We start from the raw sequence: 21,910 nt of genomic DNA, 5'->3' as shown, positions 1-21,910 counted from the left end.
TCCTTCTCTCTCTCTCTCTCTCTCTCTTTCTCCAGGTATTGAACCCAGGGGCACTGAACCACTGAGCCACATCCCCAGCCCTTTTTTGTATTTTATTTAGAGATAGGGTCTCGCTGAGTTGTTTAGGGCCTCGCTAAGTTGCTGAGGCTGGGCTTTGAACCCTCGATCCTCCTGCCTCAGCATACCAGGCTGCTGAGATTACAGGTGTGTACCACTGCTCCTGGCAACATCACCACACCCAGCAATTCTCAAAGCAGTTTGAAAATATCTCTAGATACAATGAGTAGAGGAAAAGGCATCTTGCAGAAATGTACAATATACTGTCCTGTGTGTATGAGAGAGAAAAGAGTGTCTCCTACCCATCTAAGTAAATAGAAAATCTCTGGAAGGATTCTAGGTTGGATATCCTAGGTTTTTTTTTTCTCTCCAGCTTCAATCTTCAACTTTCCCTGCTCCCTCATCTTCTGTAAGCTAAAGGTTATGTTTTAGAGATGCCCTGTCCCAGTGGGCTGCCATTGGCAGATAGGAGGAAAAGCAGGAGATGGGGGGACGGAAGAGTATGGTCAGTAATTCTTATTTTCCAGTCTGTATTTTTTTGTCCTGGGGATTGAACCCAGGGGTGCTGTACCACTGAGCTACATCTCTAGCCCCTTTTTATTTTTTGAGACAGGGTCTCACTAAGTTGCTGAAGGTCTCACAAAAGTCGAAGCTGGCCTTGAACTTGAAATCCTCCTGCCTCAACCTCCTGAGTCACCGGCATTCCAGGTATGTACCACCACACCCAACTGGAAAAGTCCAGTCTTTCTCTTTGCCTTAACCCAGCTCTACACTAATTTTAAAACTCTTTCTAGTTCTAATAATTGCTCCTTCAGCTTGCACTATAAACAATGCAACATAAACAACAATACAACTCCTCCCTGATCCTGCTTTTTGCCTGCTCTAGGATGCTTAATCATGCACAAAACTTTGTAGATAGTCCCTCTATTAAACTCTCCTCAGCTTCTCCACTTGTGCTTGCCTTCTATTTCCTGCTGGGTCCTCCACTGATACCAATACTGAGCTGACAGATTTTAGGGATAAAAAGGAGATTTTTCATTGTATGCTGCTATATATCTTTCGGTTTCTGAATCATGTAAATGTATGTAAATATTTTTGAAACTTTAATTTTAAACTAATCATACATTCACAGGAAGTTGCAACACAAAAGTACAGAGAAAGCCCTGTAGCCTTCAACCAGTCTTTCCCAAGGATTACATTCTGAAGAGACAACGTGGGAAATAATATCAAAATAAGGAAACTGACAGTGATTGTGTGTGTGTGTGTGTGTGTGTGTGTGTGTGTGTGTTTCTACTCCACTTTCATTTTATGATAGGTAAAGATCCAGTGCAATCAGGCTACAAAACTATTACATCCCCACAAAGACCTCCTTTGTGCTGCTCTTTAACAATCACACTACCATCTCTCCTTCCAAATCCCTTGCAAATTGTTTTCTACCTCTATGATTTGTCATTTTGATTATGTTCAATGGAATTATGCAATATCTTATGTTTGGGTTTTTGTTGTTGTTGTTGTTGTTGTTGTTGTTGTTGTTTGGTACAGGAGAATTGAACTCAGGCACTAAACCACAGAGCCACATCCCCAGCCCTATTTTGTATTTTGAGACAGGGTTCACTGAGTTGCTTAGTGCTTTGCTTTTTGCTAAGGCTGGCTTTGAACTCACAATCTTTCTGTCTCAGCCTCCCGAGCCACTGAGATTACAGGTGTGCGCTACCTCACCATGCAATACACCTTGTGTTTTGAGATTGACTTTTCTCCCGTTAGTACAGTGCTCTTGAGACTCACCGAAGTTGCTGAATGCACCACTTTTTATTACTGAGTTGTTAGTACTACATGGTTCGTTTAATGCACTCGTTCATTTAACCTAACCAGAGGAATATGGGTTGTTTGCAGTTTGGGTTATTATAGATAAAAGTTCTATGAACATGAATGCTCAGTTTTTTGTGTGAACCTGAATTTTCATTTCTTTGGGATAAATGCCTTGGAATCTTCCTCTAGGTCACATGTTAAGTATGTTTAGTTCTTTAAGAAACTGCCTAACTATTTTCCCTGAGTAGCTATATCATTTAATATTCCCACTGGCAATAATAATGTATCAGAGATCCAGTTTCTCCTCTTCCTCGTCAGCATTTGGTACCGTCACTATTTTTACTTTAGCTGTTATAATAGATGTATGACAATATCTCATGGTTTTTATTTGCCTTTCCCTAATGGCTAATGTTGTTTATTTTATTTCTTACTTTTTTATAGTATAGAACTCAGGGCCTCACACATGCCAGACAAAAGCTCTATCACTGAGCCACATCCCAGCCTCCTGTTGAATATTTGTTATGTGTTTAGTTGCCATTCAAATATCTTCTTCAATGAAAGGTCTTCATGTCTTCTAACTGCATTCTTTAAACACATACTTTGTGTGTGGGGGTGGGGTGGGGGGTACTAGGGATGGAACCCAGGGCCTCCCCCAAGCTAGGCAGGTGCTCTATCACTGATTCACATCCCCAGCCTGAACATATACTTTTTAGAAGTTTATGGATTGACTTTGGAAATGTAAGTTTATTTTGCAAGCATGAGGGGAGTATAACAAGGTTATTTAAAGATAGCGTGGGTGTATAAATATAGACACAGGAGACAGAATGAGACTAAGACAAATAACGGCAATGTAGTGTCAAGATATGAACGAAGAGAGGAATATGGAAGAAGAAGGGGGGTAGGGGGAAGAAGAAAGAGGAAGGGAGGAGAAAGAAGAGGGGAAATAATGCAGGAGCAGGAAAGAGAGAGGCATGGACGGAATAGGAATAAAGATGGAGAGGAGAAGGGGCCACACAGTGACTCCAAGGAGGAAGATGAACTATGCCAAGGCTGAGAATGCCCCAGAAAGCAAGGCCTTTGCCAGGGCTAGAAACTATATCCAAGATGAATAGCAGGGGAGACTGAAGCTGTCCATAAAGAAGTTTTCAGAACAGGGAACAGTGGCACACGCCTGTAATCCAGTGGCTTAGGAGGCTGAGACAGGAGGATCGAGAGTTCAAAGCCAGCCTCAGCAAAAAGTGAGGCGCTGGGCAGCTCAGTGAGATCCTGTCTCTAAATAAAATACAAAATAGGGCTGGGGATGTGACTCAGTGGTTGAGTGCCTGAGTTCAATCCCCGGTGGTTTTGGGCATTTTAAAATTGAATTGTGGGCTGGGGAGATAACTCAGCTGGTAGAGTGCTTGCCTCGCAAGCACAAGGCCCTGAGTTCGACCCCCAGTACCGCCAAAAAAAAAAAAAAAAAAAAAATTGAATTGTGAGCTATAAAATGAAGAAGACACTGACTCCCTTTAAACTGAATCTGAGGTGACTGATAGAATTGAAGCTGAAAGGGAACTGGAGTCGAGGGGTATGATCTTTAAGTCCAGTTCTACAGAATACTGAGAACTCTGACCAACTTGTTCATCTGTGACTGGGAAACTGAATCATTACTGTCTCTCAGGAGTTGCCCACTAGGTGAGACCCTTAATAGGAAATATTTGACTTCTGTTATGGTTTGAAATATGAGGTGTCCCCCAGTAGCTCATGTGTGAGACAATGCAAGAAGGTTCAGAGGAGAAATGATTGGGCAGTGGGAGACTTAACCCAATCAGTGAATTAATCTCCTCACAGGGATTAACTGAGTGGTAACTGAAGTGGAGGGTGTATCTGGAGGAGGTGGGAATTGGGGCATGGAACTGGGGTATGTATTTGTATCTGGGAAGTGGAGATCTCTCTCTCTGCTTCTGGGTCACTACATGAGTGGCTTCCCTCTGCCACACTCTTCCGCCATGATGTTCAGCCTCACTGACCTGGCTGTCTATGGACTAAGACCTCTGAAACTGTGAGCCTCCATAAACTTTTCCTCCTCTACAGTTGTTCTGATCAGATCTCTCTCTCTCTTCCTCTCTTTCTTTTTTTTTTAAATTCATTGTACACAAATGGGGTACAACTTTTAATTTCTCTGGTTGTAAACAAAGTAGAGTCTCACCACTTGTGTAATCATACATGTACATAGGGTAATGATGTCTGTCTCATTCCATTAGCTTTCCTTCCCCCCACCCCCTCCGTACCCCTTATTTCCCTCTACACAATCCATCCTTCCTCCAACCCCCTCCTCCCTCCCCCATTATATATCATCATCCACTTATCAGAGAAAACATTCTGCCTTTAGTTTTTTGGGATTGACTTATTTCACTTAGCATGATATTCTCCAACTCCATCCATTTACCTGCAAATGCCATAATTTTATTCTTCTTTATGGCTAAATAATATTCCATTGCATATATATCCAACAGTTTCTTTATCCATTCATCTGTTGAAGGGCATCTAGGTTGGTTCCACAATCTAACTGATGAATTGAGCTGCTATAAACATTGAGTGCCCAGGTACCTGGTCACAGTGGCAAAAAAGCTGACTAAAACAGCATCTGTAAATAATACTGTAATACTATCACAGGACTTCTGAGTATGAGGCAGAGGAAGGAGACACAGCCTGGAGTTTGTGACCTAAGAGGCTGTTCCCAGGAGCTCAGTGTTTGCCAAGAGCTACCTCTTGCCTCGCTCCTCCTGCCAAGGCAACACTAGGAGAGAGAATTCCTGCAGTGGTCTTCCTCCCTCCTGATTTCCCATATCCCTCTCTATCCAATCCAATCAGACTCAACTCAAAGTTACTTTTCCTTCCCAAAGCCACCACCCTCATCAAAATCTTTATTGCTTCACACCAGAACTTTTGCATGGGTCTCCAGCTCAACGCTTCCCCTAAACCAACTTGTTGGGACTAATGACACGTTAACTAACTCAGGCTGACTCCTTAGTCCCTGGTGGGTGAGCAAGATCAAGGCCCCAAAGGCAGTTTCAAAGGTTAATGATGATAAATTGGACCACCGTCAGGGATTGGTTAACAACAGTTCTGCAAACATGATCAGCTCGTGCTTGCCATACAGTCCTATGGGACTCTCACCTGCGTGAACATCCCCTGCCTTGCTGACCTTTAAGCTGATTGGTTCCCACCTAGCCTTCACCCTACAGAAAAGCTGTGTGACTTCCTCAATAAACGAGTTCCTGCTGTGACTGGTCTCCCTGACGCTCTGATTGTCCTCCGCCTGGAGGGCTGTGTGCGGGTAGTCAGTCGGCCCAACCTATCCCCGTCTGACCTTGTTGGGGAGTGTCCCCTTCCCTTGCCGCTGGTTGAAAAGAACAAGGGGACTTAAGACCCCGACACAACTTTTTCTGATTTTGCTGTCTCAGTCAAAAGATGACAAAATTCAACCTACTGGTTTAACTATTTCCATTTCTAAGCTTTGAAGTCATCCTTGAATCCTATTCCTAACCATGGGTACATTGTGGGTTTTGTGGGCCCAAGACGCCTTTGCTTTTGTGGGTCCTTTCCTCCACTAGAATACACACACACACACACACAAACACACATATAACAAATGCATAGGTATAAGGTGGAATATGATTGAGACTGGATTCAGTTTATATGTTCATTATTATTATTATACTTATTTTTTCATTTTGAGATAAAATTAGAATTTTTTTTTTTTTTTTTTTTTTTTTTTGGTACTGGGAATTGAACCTAAGGACATTCTACTGCTGAGTTTTACATCTCCAGCCAGCCCTTTCTATTTTTTATTTTCAGGCAAGGTCTCACTATGTTGCAGAGATTGACCTTGAACTTGCAATTTTCCTGCCTCTGCCTCTGTAGTTGCTGGAATTATAGGAGTGTGCCACTTCTCCCTGCAAAATGAGAACATTTTTATGAGATCCCACAAGTATCCTGGGCACTAGGCACAGGGTGCACTGTGCATAGTGGAAAGTCAGGCCTACTCCTCTTCCAATTCCACTATTCACTAAAATCTACAGCCTGTGGGACAAAGTTCTTTTCTTTCTTTCTGAAGTTCATGACCTTCAAGCCTGACTGCTGCTTGCCATTGCAGGTCTTTTTGACCCTGCTTTCCCCAAACAATGTTTTTCCTCTGTCTAGCTGGCCTGCCTATCATTTTCTGCCGCCATTATTAGAGTTGCTTCTCTAGGTTTTGCACTTTATTTCCCAAAATCTTTACTGTCATTTATATTTGTCATGTGAAGTGCAATCCAATTTTTGGAGAGAGAGAGAGAGAACCGTGTACACAGTAGAGACAAAAGAACATCAAGTAGATTTAGATAAGGTTAACTTACTGAACTAGTTACCTTTCTTCTCTGAGCTAAAGTCTCCTTATTTCTAAAATTGGGATAATACTCTCTTAGAATTGTCATAAGGATTAAATGAGATAAAGTAGAAAACAAAGGAACCTGGGACAGTACCTGATATACAAACATCCTTTCTTACTTTCCCTTCTCACTTTTGTCTAAATGGTGAGAAGTTTTCAGTAATCTGCTTCCCTGTTGCTACTTCCGCACCACAGGTTAATCGGAACTAGGCAGTTATTTTCCTAGAATGGGTTATATATACATTAAATATAAATAAAGAGCTTTATTAGGATATTTAAGTGACATGCTATATAAGTTGCACTTATTTAAAATGTACTATTTGAAGAGTTTTTATGTATGCATAAATCTATGAAACTATCACCATGATGAAGATCCAGAAACAGCCCGGGACTATGGCAAGTGCCTGTAATCACAGCTACTCAGGAGACAGAGGCAGGAGAAGTTCAAGGCCATCCTGGGCAACGTTGTGAGAACTTGTCTCAAAATAAAAGCTAAAAAATAAAAAGGGCTGGGGATGTGGCTCAGTGGCTCCTGGGTTCCATCTCCAGGACCAGAGGAAAAAACAAAAAACACTGAAACAAACAAACAAACAAAAAACCCACAACCCTGACCTGTGTATTCTGTCCAATTCCAACAGAACATCAGAGTTATTGGAATACAATGGCATAGGGTAAACACTTAAAATGACTGGATCAAGTAAAACTGAGAATATTTAATACAATCACAGCTAAAAAAAGATTTCTGCCTTCCTTGAATGATTTCATAAGTAGGCATCAGCAATCCAGCCCCTGCTTTGGATTAACAGTGTTTAGGATGAACTCCCTGAAATGCTACGCCCTGCCTGTGGCTTCAAAGTGTAACTGAATAATGGATGGTAATTTCCTTTTCCACTGGATTTTTGTGCGTTCTGCTAAGTGACTCTTGGTTTTCATTTTCCTAACACATTTTTCTTCCCTGAATGCCCTTCAAATATGTCTTGTTCTAATGGCAAATAGCTTAGTGCAATTTGCAGGGATTTGTTTCTCTCTGCTAGATTGATTCTTCTTACCTCACCTTGATTTGTTAGAATGCACTTTATTTGATCTCCTGTTACTGGCAGGAGAGGGGGTGAGGTCTTTCTCTGCAAATAATAAAGAGCAGGTGGTTTCATTTCCTAGATTTATTATAAGATTTGAGGAGAAAGGAAGAGATAGCAGAGTTTCTGTAAGAGATTCACTTGGGTGAGTGAGTGAATTTATTTCTGTGCAGTGTGGACTCTGGACACAGGAAAATATTCAAAAAAACTAAGGCTTTAAATAGAAACCATGGGGACTGGCAGTGTAGCTAAGTGGTAGAGCACTTGCCTAGCATGCATGAGGCCCTGGGATCGAACCCCATGACTATGGAAAACAATAGCATGCCACTACCCTCTTACCTTGGGACCATAGATATAGATATGTACATTTTATCTTAAAATTAACGTGAAATCAAATTGCTCTGTTCATCTCATAGTGACCACAGATATCTCTCTCACACACACATACACACACAAAATTGTCTACCAAGTGACAGTGGACTTGTCTACCAGTTATGCTCCTTGAGGATTATATTTCAATGTTTGTAAATATTTATTACTGTAACATATATAATATAAAAATTTAAGAGTATAGCTAAGTATATGTGTGTGTGTATAGTATGTATATGTGTGTGTATAGTATGTATATATGCATGTATGTGTGCATAACTACCATCAGGTCAAGTAGAAAATTTCTCACTTTACAGAGTTCCCTTGTGTTATTTCTAATTATTAGTACTCCACCTACAATGGTAATCACTATTCTGATTCTGACCTCAATTACCATAATAGTTTTACCTGTTTTTTCTTTTTCTTTTTTTTTTATCTTTTTTTGTACTGGGGATTGAACCCAGGGGTGCTTTGCCACTGACCTACATTCCTAGTCCTTTTCGATTTTAAATTTTGAGATAGGGTCTAGCTAAATTGCTGAGGGTCTCCTTAAATTGCTAAGGCTGGTCTCGAAGTTGTGACCCTCCTTCTACCTCAGACTCCCAAATCACTGGGCTTACCACTGTGTCAGTCTACCTGTTTTGTTTTGTTTTGTTTTGTTTTGGGTTATCATTCTTTTTTTTTAAATTCATTTTTATTGTAAACAAATGGTATACATCTTGTTTCTGTGTTTATATATGAAGTGGAGGCATACCGTTTTTATAATCATACATTTCCTAGGGTAATAGTTTTTGATTCATTCTGTTATTTTTTTTCCTTCCCTCCCACCCCTCCAGGCCACTTGTTTTTGATTTTCATTTAAAAGAATCCATACAAACCAGACATGGTAGTTCATGCCTGTAATCCCAGTGATTCAGGAGGCTGACAGAAAGATTGCAAGTTCGAGGTCAGCCTGGGCAACCTAGTGAGGCCCTGTCTCAAAATTTCAAAAGAGTTAGAGATGTAGCTCAGATGTAGAGCAGTTACTTAGTAAGTACCAGGCTCAGGGATCATCCCCAGTATCACAAAAATAATAAATTAATTAATTAATAATAAATATAAGAGGAAACATACAATATTGCCTTTTTTTTTTTTTTTTTTTAATTTCTCAGTGCTAGGACTAGAACCCAAGACTGTGCTTACATTAAGCAAGTGCTCTACTGTTAGGGAACTGAGACATGTGAATGGTGGGAACACTAGGTTAAGAGTTAATTCTATCAAATGGGCCCACTGTGCTGACCCCCACAGGCTTTCTTTTCCAAGAAGCAATTTACCTGCAGCCAGGCCTGGCCTCAGTGGACAGGGTATGTCATATTCCTCAGCAAACTACCTGTTCACTGCAGGAAAAATGGAGGCCCAAGATGATGTGGATGGGAGGAACCCAGAAGATTTTTGTGATCAGAACCTGAAAATCTGGGAGATAAGGCGCCATAAAAATTCTATAAGAATTTTACTGTTAAGAATCCAACTAGAGGGTTGGAGTCAAGATAAAGTCCATTGACAACTAAAAAAAAATCCAAAAAAAAATCCAATTCAGCATGGGCCAAGGTGACCTAGAGTTGCCATGACAGTGGGGACTTGGAAGTCTGATGTCACCCTGTTGTCAGTCAAGAGGTAGGCCTGGGCAGGACTCTCTGGAAACTTCTCTGGGATCCCAGTAAAACTGGTGTTCAGGAGAGGCACACTATCCCTCTCCTCTGAGAGGACCCATTCTCTCCCTTGAGAGTGTCCCTTTCCCTTTTCCTATCCTTTCAATAAACTCATTCCTGTTACTCTCAGTGACATGTCAGAAATCCAACTTGATCACAAGAATTGGGGTTTGAAGAAGGGTGTTCCCATGTCCTGTTTTTTGGAAAGCCCCAGCTCCATATCACTACCACGGCGTACATCCCCTGCTCATGTCCAGTTTTTTGTTTATCATGACATTGTGAGATTCAGCAGTGTCAAAACCAGTTTCTTCTTATTGATGAGTAGTAGTCTATTTCATTTTATCATTTAAATTTCTTTGAACAAATTTAACAAAGTGCAAGTGAATATTTAACACATTGCACTCAGATATAAATCACTGAATATTCTCTTACCAAAAACACATTGTCCTCCTGTGCATCTCCAAAAGCTGTTTTAAAAATGTCTGTTCTTCTCTATTATAGCAACACCTAGTGGCTTAAGCAGGATACAGGTCTGGAGGTGTGCATTTACAACTTGGGACACACTGACTTGTTTTAGAAGACCTTGGAGAGCATCTAGACATACCTCAGAACCAACATTGTCTGGACCTCACCTAAAGCTATTTAAATCAGAATCTTTGGAGAGTGGGTTCAAGATTGGTATGTTATAAAATCTACCCACATGATTTTAATGTGCAGCCAAGGTTAAGAACTACTGATGTGGACCAATGGTTGGTTTGTCCAACATCAGATTCACCTGGAGGGCTCCTTCAAAGGCAGATTGCTGGGCTCCACCCTCCAGGGTGGAGCAGCAGTCCTGGGGCAGAGCCCAAGAATCTGCATGTCTAATAGGTTCCCAGGGATGCTGATGCAGCTCCTCTGGGAAGCACATCATGAGAACCACTGATCTAGACTGACTATGTTATTTTATATAAGAAAAGATTGCAGGCAGACAGTTGAAGTAATTTGCTGGAGTCTCCAAGTAAGTTAGTGACAAAGTTATAATTAGAACAGAGGCCTCACAATCACTTTCTTCTCATCAGATAGATGTAAAACTGGATATGGCTGAGTGTTATGTCATCTGAAGCTGTGTTAACTGAGCACTTCCCCCAACAAAAACAGACAAAACACGGAAACATTTGAAGGGCTGAGTGAGGTCATTTTTCTATAAATCTACATGCAAAAACATAAGCACCTGGAGGATGTGGAAGCGGATCACACACTAGAGCCAGGATTTGAGAACACAAGGGACAGGGAACAGGGACTGTTCCTTGGGGCAGCCTAAATGCTAGTCCCTGCTCACAAACGGGTACATCTGCCCCAGCACCTGTCTCTTTCAGTCACTCTTCAAAGACTTGGCCACTGCAAGCTATGTGGCCCACGTGGACACAAATTACCTGGTCAGGAGACACCTTGGCTAATAGTCTCTTCCAGATCTTCCTCATAACACAGGATTTATGCTATCTTATTGTCTTTCCCTATGGCTCCTAAACCTCTCACACTTGCCTCTTACAGTAGTATTACCTCCAAATATGGCCGCCTTGTCCCCGAGAGCTGGGACCCACACCTGATATTTAGATAGTTCTGTGGGCTGGATGTGAGTTCATCCTCCCGGCTGTGCAGTATGACATAATGCACAGACAGCATGGACCTTTGCTAGCTGAGCCATTGTGGCCTGCCCTAGTCAATCCCTAAAGTGGATCAACATGTATCACATGGCAGGAGAGCTTTCCCTACGAGACTGGAGATTCTGTATTTTAAATTCACATCAAAAGTGACTATAATGTAGACCTGTTACCGTTGGGATGTCCAGTCCTGAGCAAAGAATTAAGTGAAACACACAGAAGTAACAGATAGAATACAGATTTATTGTAGGTGAAGATATGCACTCTGTTAGGTAGAATGGAGTGAGCCACGTAAGAGAGAGAGGCTTAAGGCTCCAAATTTCCAACTCTGGAAATTAGGGTCCTATATCCTGAACTTTGGGGCGTTCTCTTCCCTGTAAAGACCTGATTAAAGACCTTACCCCATTTTCTACCATTGGTTATCTTATGATACCTGATTAGAATATTTTCCAATCCCCCCCTCATTGGTTTGCCTTAGAAAACCTAATGAGAATACTGCCCACTTTTCTTCCTGTGGCCATGTAAAAATTTGAACCTGTGGCAGGAGTTATGTTGTCCTCAGTGGCGGAAATTGTCATAAACAGGGACAGGAATACACCTTTCCTCCAGTGGCTTGTTTCTGATACCCTGTTCTCTGCCATCTTGGTTCCCTGAACTCTTACCTAACAGATCCAGGTCTGGGGACCACTGCCAAAATCATGTTGGGCATTTAGTGAGTAATCATTTTCCTATTAGTTGCAGGTTTCCTTGGGGGCAGGGGTGTTTCATGATATTACAATTTTCATAATGTCTATACTTCAGGGAAATATTTTCAACTCAGGATTCAAGCAGGAACTGATTCATCCTATCAAATGGGAATAGAGAAGAGAGGAGAGAAATGAAACTGCCAGACTGCAGGTGCAGAGCATTCACACGATATTTTTAAAGTTTTCTATAGAAAATAACTGATGCAGACTCATTTTTCAATAAGGACATAATCAAAGATTTAGGGGTTGAGCAAAAGTTGGCCAATCAAGTGGTAAACAATGCCAACTTGGGAAAAAACCAAAAATGAACAACAAAAAGAGGATCGAAATGGACCAAAACAAGCCTTGCAACTCCAACAGTTACATCACCACTTGCTTAGGAAGAATCGTATCGGAATTCATGTTTTCGTTTTATTGTCTGCTTTATGTACAGTTTCTATGGTTGAAATTAGGTTTAGTTATTGTTTCTTTCATGCAGTCCCTGGTTGAACCACTCACTCCAGGCACATGTTTACATACATACACTCAATTTTTGGCATCTCACACCGATTAAAATATAATGAAAGCATTTCTTCATATTCTCAGAGTATGTCACTCTCCTTTCCTCTCCAGTATCATGTTGGATACCCCCACAATATACTCACTACAGAAGTAAACAAAATTTTGTTTTCGTTTTTGTTTTTTTGCTACTAGGGATTGAGCTCAGGGGCCCTTTACCATTGAATTACATCCAGAGTCCTTATTCTACTTTGAGACATGATCCAAGTTGCTGAAACTGCTCTTGAACTTGAGATCCTCTTGCCTCAGCCTCCTGAATCACTGAGATTACAGGCATGTACCACCATGCCCAGCTAGAAGTAACAAAGTTTCTTAAAAGTTCATATTAACTTCTCTATCATGGCAATGTGTTAGATTAGATGCATTCTCTATTTTTGACTAAAAATCTTTTTCACTGTCTCTATTGGGGATGGAACCCAGGGCCTCATACATGCTAGAAGCCCTACCACTGAGTTACATCCTCAGCCCCTAAAAATCTTGTTAAACAATCAAAAGTGCATGTGTCAGGCATGGTGGTGCTTCCTGTAAGCCCACTAGCTTGGGAGGATTGAAAGTTCAAGGCCAGTCTCAGCAATTTAGCAAGGCTCTAAGTAACTTAGCAAGACCCCGTCTCGAAACAAAAAATAAAAAGGGCTGAAGACGTGGTGCAGTGGTTAAGCACCCCTGGGTTCAATCCCTGTAGCAAACACAAAAAACTCGCACAAAAAACATTATGGTTGCTCTAAAATTTTTTTGTAAACCATGCAGCTTATCTTGAGGAGGGGCAGGAGGTATTTTGTCAGGTTATAAATTGCTACCCATAGGAATATGGCTCATGTGAAAAACTTTTTTTTTTTTTGGTACTAGGGATTGAACACAGGGGTGCTTTACCACTGACCTACATTCCCAGTCCTTTTTTATTTTTTATTTCAAGACAGGGTTTAAGTTGCTCAGGGTTTTGCTAAGCTGCTGAGGCTGGCCTCTAACTTACAATCCTCCTGCCTCAGCCTCCTGAGTTTCTGAGATTACAGGCATAAGCCATCATGCCTGGCTGTGAGGACACTTTTAATTGATATGTAACAAAACATAGACTGGAATAAAATATTTCCACATCATATCTGATGAAGGATTTGTGTCTAGAATATCTATAAACAATTCTTTCAACTTAAGAAAACAACTCATTCTTAAAAACAGGTAAAATGTCTGAATGCACATTTCACTGAAGAAGTTAAATGATTGGATGGTAGACACATGGAAATATGCCAAGTCAATACTATGAGAAAATAGTAATACACAAGTTAAAACCACAATGAGTCTTCACATACCTACTAGAATGGCAATAATCAAAACAGAATGGCAGTTACAAGTGTTAATAAGGTTCCACTTCTTTGTGTGGAACCATTGCAGATTATATAAAGGTGCAGCATCAATTTGCCATGCAATCTAGCATCTTATTCTCTGGGAGATATACTTAGGAAAAAAAACATATCCACATGAAGATTATATATGCAGATATTCATAGCAGTATTTTCATGATAGCTCAATGTGGAAAAACACCTTTATTTGAAAAGATAAACAAATTAATATATCCATTCAATGTGATACTATTCAGAAAAAATATAAAAAGGAATGATGCATTACTAGTACATTTTATAACATAGATGTGCCTCAAACATCTAAGTTAGGAGAAAGATGCAAAGACACATTATTTCATTTATATTTGAAGTTCATTACAGTTTTTTTTTTTTTTTTAATGTTGTTAATGTGTATTTATAAATATTTTCTCCCATTCTGGGTACTTTTCAAGTCAATAGAGTTTGTTTTTTTTTTTTTTTTAAATTGGTGCATTATAATTACACATAATAGTGGGATCTGTTGTTACATCTGTGTACACACACGATACGACAGAAAAAATTCATAAACATAAAAAGGAGATTCATTGAGTGATGAATGAATTCCCCCATTGGTGATGGGGACCGACAACAAATGGCTATGAGGAATCTTTCTGGGGCAATGTTCTAAAACTGCATTGTGGTGATAATTGTACAAATTTGTAAATTTACCAAATCATCAAATTATACACTTAAAATGGGTGAATTTTATACCTCAGTAAACATTTAAAACACATAGAGATATATTTTGTAGAAAAAGCTTTTTATGGCATTTTATAGAATTTACAGCACAATGAAGACTGATATTTTTTATCAGTGGCTTCAAACCTTTCCACAGAGTCCCTTTTTATTTATTTATTTATTTATTTTTTTGTGGTGCTGGGAATTGAACCCCCGGCCTTGTGCTAGCAAGGCAAGCACTTTACCGATTGAGCTATCTCCCCAGCCCCAGAGTCCCTTTTTAATAGCAAAAACAGTCACAGTCCTGAAACAGTTAAACCTTAAGTTGAGGGAATATATAATTTTGGGAATGCTGTGAACCCAGTAAATTCTTTTAATTGAATTCATATTTAACCAGTCACAACTACTCCATATAATACCATATAGATATGTGATATTCAGTCAGTCTATTAACAATGCTAAGTGCATATGTGGAACCACCAGCTCCTTGATATGGGACAGTGGTCCCTGTTTAAACTCCCTCAAAAGCTTTTTGCCTCCTTAAGCCACCATTTAACAAAGAAAAGCAAAATTACTACCTAAGTTCAATCCCATTACACTTTTGGGAAAAATATGACTTATTTTTTGGACTACAGCTATAGCTCAAGTTTGGGCGAAATGTACTTGATGAGAGGATTGTAGAGAGGATACTTTTGACTGGAAAAATACAGAAAGCTTGACTGGTCGGATGTTTGTCCAAACATGTTCATGGAGCTGTTTTGTGGATTCCTGTTTTGTCTCCATTCTGTCCCCTAGGGCCCATTTCAGTGGTACCTGGCTGGGTCACGCCATGTCTACTCAGCAGACTTCCTAGGACCCTGCAGAGACAGCATGCCCCTTGCTGTGATTTCCTTCCGCTGGGATTTTCGTTTTCTGAAGGATATCCTCTCAAAATTTATGGACAGTAATGTATCATCATTAAGTATTTCCAGCACTCCCAACTGAGGACTTCCCACACATAAATCAGTCACTTAACAGGATCTGAAATGTACACATTGCCAAGAAATGAATCCCAAATTTGCTTCCAAATTATTTATAAGAAACACTTGCTTCGGTAAGTCTTGTTTTTGTTACCGTCCACTGGCAGCGACTCACACTGCACCTGTCTGTGTCAGCTGGAGGCCATAAGTGCTGTGAAGGCAACGCAGGAGAAACTCACTTTTAAACAGTTGTCATACTTCCAACTAGTGTGCTTAGTATGTTTGTGGGTGAAGTAAATAAATATACTCTTCTCTCAGTGTTTCCAGACTTTCTGGGCACTCTGTACTGTATTAATTGTACTTTTTTCCACAGTAACAACTGGACCTATTGCAATGGAGTACCAGAAAAATAATGAGTATACTGCTGGAAAGTAAATATAACAGCTTAAAAAACATTTTATCTTATGTTTCCTGACTTGGCGGACATGTTGTAATATCCTCTGCTAAGGGACATCAGCGTTGCCCTATAGTAGCACATCTTTTCTAACCTCAGCTAGTCCTGGCAATTTCCCCAGGGCCAATTCATTTCCTGTATTATTTAGGTCATTGTTCCCATGTTCCCATGATTTTTCTTAATAATGGTAAAAGAAATAAACAACTCTAACAGATTATAAAGAAATATTTTCCACAAATAAGCAATTAAGTAAATAAAAGATGAAATAGTCGAAATCATACAATTATGCAAAATTTGTTACTTAAGTATGCAAATTTATGAATTATAAAGTTCAGTGTAGTGGACAATGATTTTCTAATTCACTTTTCATTTTTTGTTCTCTGTGTAGTTTTAATTTTTTTTTTTTTTTTTTTTTTGTGCTGGAGATTGAACCTGGGAATGCTTTAGCACTGGGCTACATCCCCAGTTTTTATTCTTTATATTGGGACAAGGTCTTACTAAGATGCTGAGATTGGCCTCAAACTTGCAATTGTCTTGCTTTAGTCTACTGAGTCACTGGGATTATAGGTGCATGTCACTGTGCCTGGCTCTAAATACAAATTTTTTGGTCATTTGCTTTATTGAAGTTTCTGCCTGTGCATGTATGCACAGGATACTAATTATAATTAATATGGCCTTGTTTTGAGGGGCTGAAGATGTAGCTCAGTAGTGGAGCACTTGTATAGCATGTGTAAGGTCCTAGGTTCAATCTCCAGTATTTAAATAAATAAATAAATAAATAAATAAGTAAGTAAGTAAGTAAGTAAGTAAGTAAATAAATAAGCAAGCAAGCAATCAATCACTGCCTAGTGCAGTGGTCCATGCCTGTAAGCCTGCAATCCCAGCAGCTCTGGAAGTTGAGGCCAGCAGGGGCAACTCAGTGAGACTCTGTATCAAAATAAAAAATAAAAAAGGGCTGGGGGTATAGCTCAGGGATAGAATGCCCTGGGTTCAATCCTCTGTGCTGCCAATGAAACAAAAAAGGAAATGAAGAGTTTGTAAAGTTGTTACTGTCAGAAATATTTTTTCTCAAGCTTGCTATTGCACTCACATTTATGAACAGTGTTACTGAAGGATCTAGATCTCATAAGTATCATAAATAGTCAATAGTAAGTCTGATATTTCCTGCATAAAATTTTCATTGGAGGGAATTGCTTCATCTTTCAGTGCTATAGGAATTCTTTATCAAGGTTTCGTTCTTCTGTCCAAGAGCTTTGTTTACCTGCTTCCCAAGCCCATAAAATCTCTCAGAATAACTTGAAATGAAATGTCTAAGCCAAAATTTACAAAGCAATATTTCCTATGTGAAATACAAATAAAAAATAAAAAAGGACTGGGGATGTAGCTTAGCACTGGGTTCAATCCCTACTACTGCAGGAAAAAAAAATGTCTTATGTTTGGGGAGGCATAATTTTTCCTGTATGTATAATGGCTGACAGAATTGTGAGACTCACTAGTAGAGAACTCAGTAAGCACTTCCAACATACTTCTTTGAATTTATAAACCTGGCCAATAAAACTTGTGGAAAACAGTCCTGCAACATTCAATATTACTGACAAATATGAACAAAATGAGTAATAAAAAATTTATGCCATACTTATAGGATATTTATAATCTTCATTAAAAATATAGCTTTTGAGCCAGGTGTCATGGTGCACACTTGTAATCCAAGTGACTTGGGAGGCTGAGGCAGGAGGATCATAAGTTCAAGGCCAGCCTCAGCAACTTAGCAAGGCCCTAAGCAACTTAGTAAGCTTTGCTAAGTTGCTGAGGCTGGCCTTGAACTTGTGATCTTCTGCCTCAGACTCTCAAGTTGCTGGATCAAAGGTGTGAAATACTGCTGAATTTTATAGCAGCCTAAACTACTAGAAATAGCTGAATGGTTCAGAAAACGCATCCCAATAGGCTTTTCCAGGACTTTTCTCTAATGCAGGGTTTCCTGGATTAGATATATTTCTTTCCCCTGTGTTTCAGCCTGGCAATATTAAAATGCATAGAAAAGATTAACGATACCCTCAAATACCTTAATCATTAACCCCCGTGATGTTAAAATTTTTCCCGCATGGAGTATCTTAGGTATATAATAAGCCTACGTATAACATAAACTGGATTCAACATGTGCATATAAATATTTTTAAATCTGGCAAATTGGGAATATAATCATCCATATTTATGAATCTGCAACAATAATTTATATGTGAAATAAGAATGCTTAAAATTTGCAGAATATCTACTACATATCAATATTGTTTTTAACCCTTAAATGTTACAAAGTTGCTATTATAACAGTTCACAGAAATAAAATGAAATAAAACTCATACTAAATGGCATACCTAAAGTCATTTGACCAAAGGACCTATTTGAACCCAGATTTTTCTAGTTCAAAAGCTATCTTCCACCCACCACACCTTGCCACCTCTCTGTATTTGCTGCTTCTTACATAGATCAAATTGTTCCTCCCATCAAACTTCTATAGTGGGTTGAGTAGGTATAGTTATTCCTATTGAAATTAAGCCTTCTCTAATTTCAGTTTTATTTTTTCCTGATCTTTGATGAGGATTCTACGTCAATGAAGGCAAGGACCTGTTTCTAACTTGACTTGGGTGATCCTTTTCATTTTAAAAATTCTATGTAATATTTTTTCCTTGTCTACTGTCAAATTCCTTTGGAGTTACATGGGGTTGATATGATTCATGTGCCTCCAAATTTTACAAAAACCAAAACAAAATGAAACCTATCAAAACCAGGTCTTCATCTCCCATGACACCCACGTCTCCCGAGATCACATTAGAATCATGGCCAACATCACATCCTTCCACCTGACTGCCACTGCCCCATCCACTTTCTTGTCCCTTCTTTTGTACATGCTTATTCAGACAGCAGTGGCCTGCCCGGTACCCTGCCCAAACTTTTTGCATGACTCTTGACGTCCTTATATGGAGTCTCAGCATCAAAACTGTTTCTCCTTCCCATCCACCCTCATCACCAATCAAACCTTTCTTTGTTGAAAGAATCTCTCCCTCTCTCCTAATTAGAGAAAAGTCCTCAGAGCCCTTACAGACCCCAGTGTCCTGGCAAGGGCTCCTGACTGAGTCACAACATGGAAGTGAAATGAGAAGGAACCAGCTGTGTTTAGAAGAGATGAAGTGTGAGTGATCTAGATTTCTAATCCACTCTGGCCACAAGTCACTTATTCTGGTGAGAACTATATCAATTCCTTGCAAGGACTGACCTAATGATCTTGCAATGGGTCCCACTGTTTAAAGGTTCCACCACTTTAAAAACCATCATGATGACCAAGCTTCCATCACGTAAACCTTTGGGTGATACACTCAAGGTACATCCAATTTATAGCAGTTCTCATATTAACTAGGACTAACATGTCAAAGAAGAGAGATAAAACAGGCAAAAATGGAATATTTCAACCTTTTAAAGCTATTAAAAAAAAAAAAAAAAAAAAAGAAGGCAGACATTGCTGGGCACAGTGGTTCATGCCTGTAATCCCTACGACTAGGGAGGCAGAAGCAGGAGGATTACAAGTTCAAGGCCAGCATTGGCACTCAGCAATACCCTATGCAACTTAGTGAAACCATGTTTCAACATAAAAAGTAAAAAGTGGCTCAGTGTAAAGTGCCCCTAAATTCAATCTCCAATAACACACACACACAAAGACATTTTAGAACTATGTAATTCAGTGTCTGATATTAAGAATTTATCACATAGGTTTCAAAGTAGATTATGCACATTAATCCTATCTCTCTAGAAGATAGGATCCATGAAAGCAAAAACCGCAAATAGAAAATACACCAGCTACCAGTCCAGAGAGGAGAAAAGAATGCACAAAAGAAAGCAGCTAAGACAGACACTGGAGACAAGACTGGAGACAAGCAAAAAGGTCTAACAGTGTGTGTAACTGGAGTCTCAGAAGGAGAAAGAATAGAAACAACTAGTGTTTGGAGAAATAATGGTTGACAATTTTTCAAGTCTCTTTAAAGAAAGACACTGACCAACAGATTTCAGGAATTCAGGAAACCTTACACAGGACAAATAAGAAAGTCACACCTTAGAAATCAGTCAAATGACTGAAAACCAAAGATGAAGAAAAAAAATCTTTTAAAAGGTGCAGTGGTACACACTTGTAATCCCAGTGGCTTGGGAGGCTGAGGCAGGAGGATCTCAAGTTCAAAGCCAGCCTCAGCAAAAGTGAGGCACTAAGCAATTCAGTGAGACCCTGTCTCTAAATAAATACAAAATAGGACTGGGGATGTGGCTCAGTGGTCGAGTGCCCCTGAGTTCAATCCCCAGTATACCCCGTACCTCAAAAAAAGCAGGTTTCCATGGTGTGGTCTTCTGTCACTTCTGACTTAATCTCTCCTTGAGCATATCAACCACAGTCTTGCTGTAGAGCTCTTAGAGCAACTATTCCCTTTGCCTGGAACATTCTTCCCATCTCTTTTCAAGTTTTTGCGCAAATGACGCTTTTTCACTGAGGCCTAAATTTAAAACCATATCCATTCCCCACCCACTTGTACACCTCAACCCCAGTACACCTGCACTCTCAGACTCCCAATCGCCCTGCTCTGACTTATTTTTTCCCATAGCACTTTTCACCTACTAACATATAACTTGTTTGTTTTATTTAATGTCTATCTCCATCCACTAAAATGTTATCCCTGTAACGATAGACCTTTGTTTTGTTCACTGTTATACTCCTACAATCTTGAACACTGCCATGTATACACTTCAATGATTATCTGTTAAATAAATGTTAGTTATTATTGTATTATTATTATAGAAATTTTAGTCACCAAATAACCTGTCATGTCATGCAGTCTAATATGCTTTCTCTACCTTTAGAAATATCTTCAGCATGTGACAGAAGAAATGTACAGTGCAATAGTTAAAAAGCAGACAGTGCAGTAGGTAAAAAGCAGACTCTGCAGCTTGGGAGGCTGAGGCAGGAGGATTACAAGTTCAAAGCCAGCCTCAGCAAAAGCGAGGTGCCAAGGAACTCAGTGAGACCTGTCTCTAAATAAAATACAAAATTGGGCTGGGGATGTGGCTCAGTGGTCAAGTGCCCCTGAGTTCAATCCCTGGTACCCCCCACCCAAAAAAAAGGAGACTCAAACCAGTGAACATGATTCTAAATTCTTGTTCTGTCACTTACCAGCTATATGACTGGGTATAAATTTATCTTTCTGTGCTTTGTTTCTATGAAGTTGGTAGGAAGATTAAATGTATTGATAGATGCAGGATGCTTAGAATCTATAAGTACTATATACTTGATATTCTCATTATCACTACTATTTGATCAGCAGTGATTTTATTAAAAATTATTTTCGTTATAGATGGACACAAATACCTCTATTTTATTTATTTATTTTTATGTGGTACTGAGGATGGAACCCAGTGCCTCACACATGCTAGGCAAGCACTCCACCACTGTGCTACAGCCCCAGCCCAGCAGTAATTTAATCATAATTCTTGTGCAAAGGTAAACAATGAAATTGTCTTTATTACTAATCATTGTAAATATATTATTAATTAATCTAGTTGCCATAGCACACAATGTGTTCTATAAAACAAGGTTTACCAAATTTGTTGTGGTATCAGCTGGAATTCAGTTGATTGCAAATAACAGGTTTTTGATTATTAATAGCTGATACAAACAGGCATTTATTTACCTTACAAGATGTCATGAGGATTCATTATGTCAGCAGCTTAACAACATCAGGGCTCTGGATTGCTGTCTCTGCAGCTCAACTTCCCTGTCAGGGCTTCCCCATCTAGATATCATGGCTTCTCACAACCACGTTTAGGGAGGAAGAACGTGGTAGGAAAAACGCTTTCTTTTTACCAGTGAGGCCAGTCTTTCCTAGAATCTCCCAGTGGAGCTGGCTAGCCCTAGTTACAAGGGAGGATAAGAGAGAACATGGCAATGGGGGGTATGGTATTATGGTAGCTAAAAAGAAGCAGGTGGGATGAAAATGGCTTTTTGGCATATGCAACCAATTGTACTTGTAAAAGCTGATGATCAGAATCACAGGGAA

The sequence above is a fragment of the Sciurus carolinensis genome, chromosome 14 (assembly GCF_902686445.1).
Source record: "Sciurus carolinensis chromosome 14, mSciCar1.2, whole genome shotgun sequence".
NCBI classification, from domain to species: domain Eukaryota; kingdom Metazoa; phylum Chordata; class Mammalia; order Rodentia; family Sciuridae; genus Sciurus; species Sciurus carolinensis.
This window is presented reverse-complemented; position numbering follows the sequence as displayed.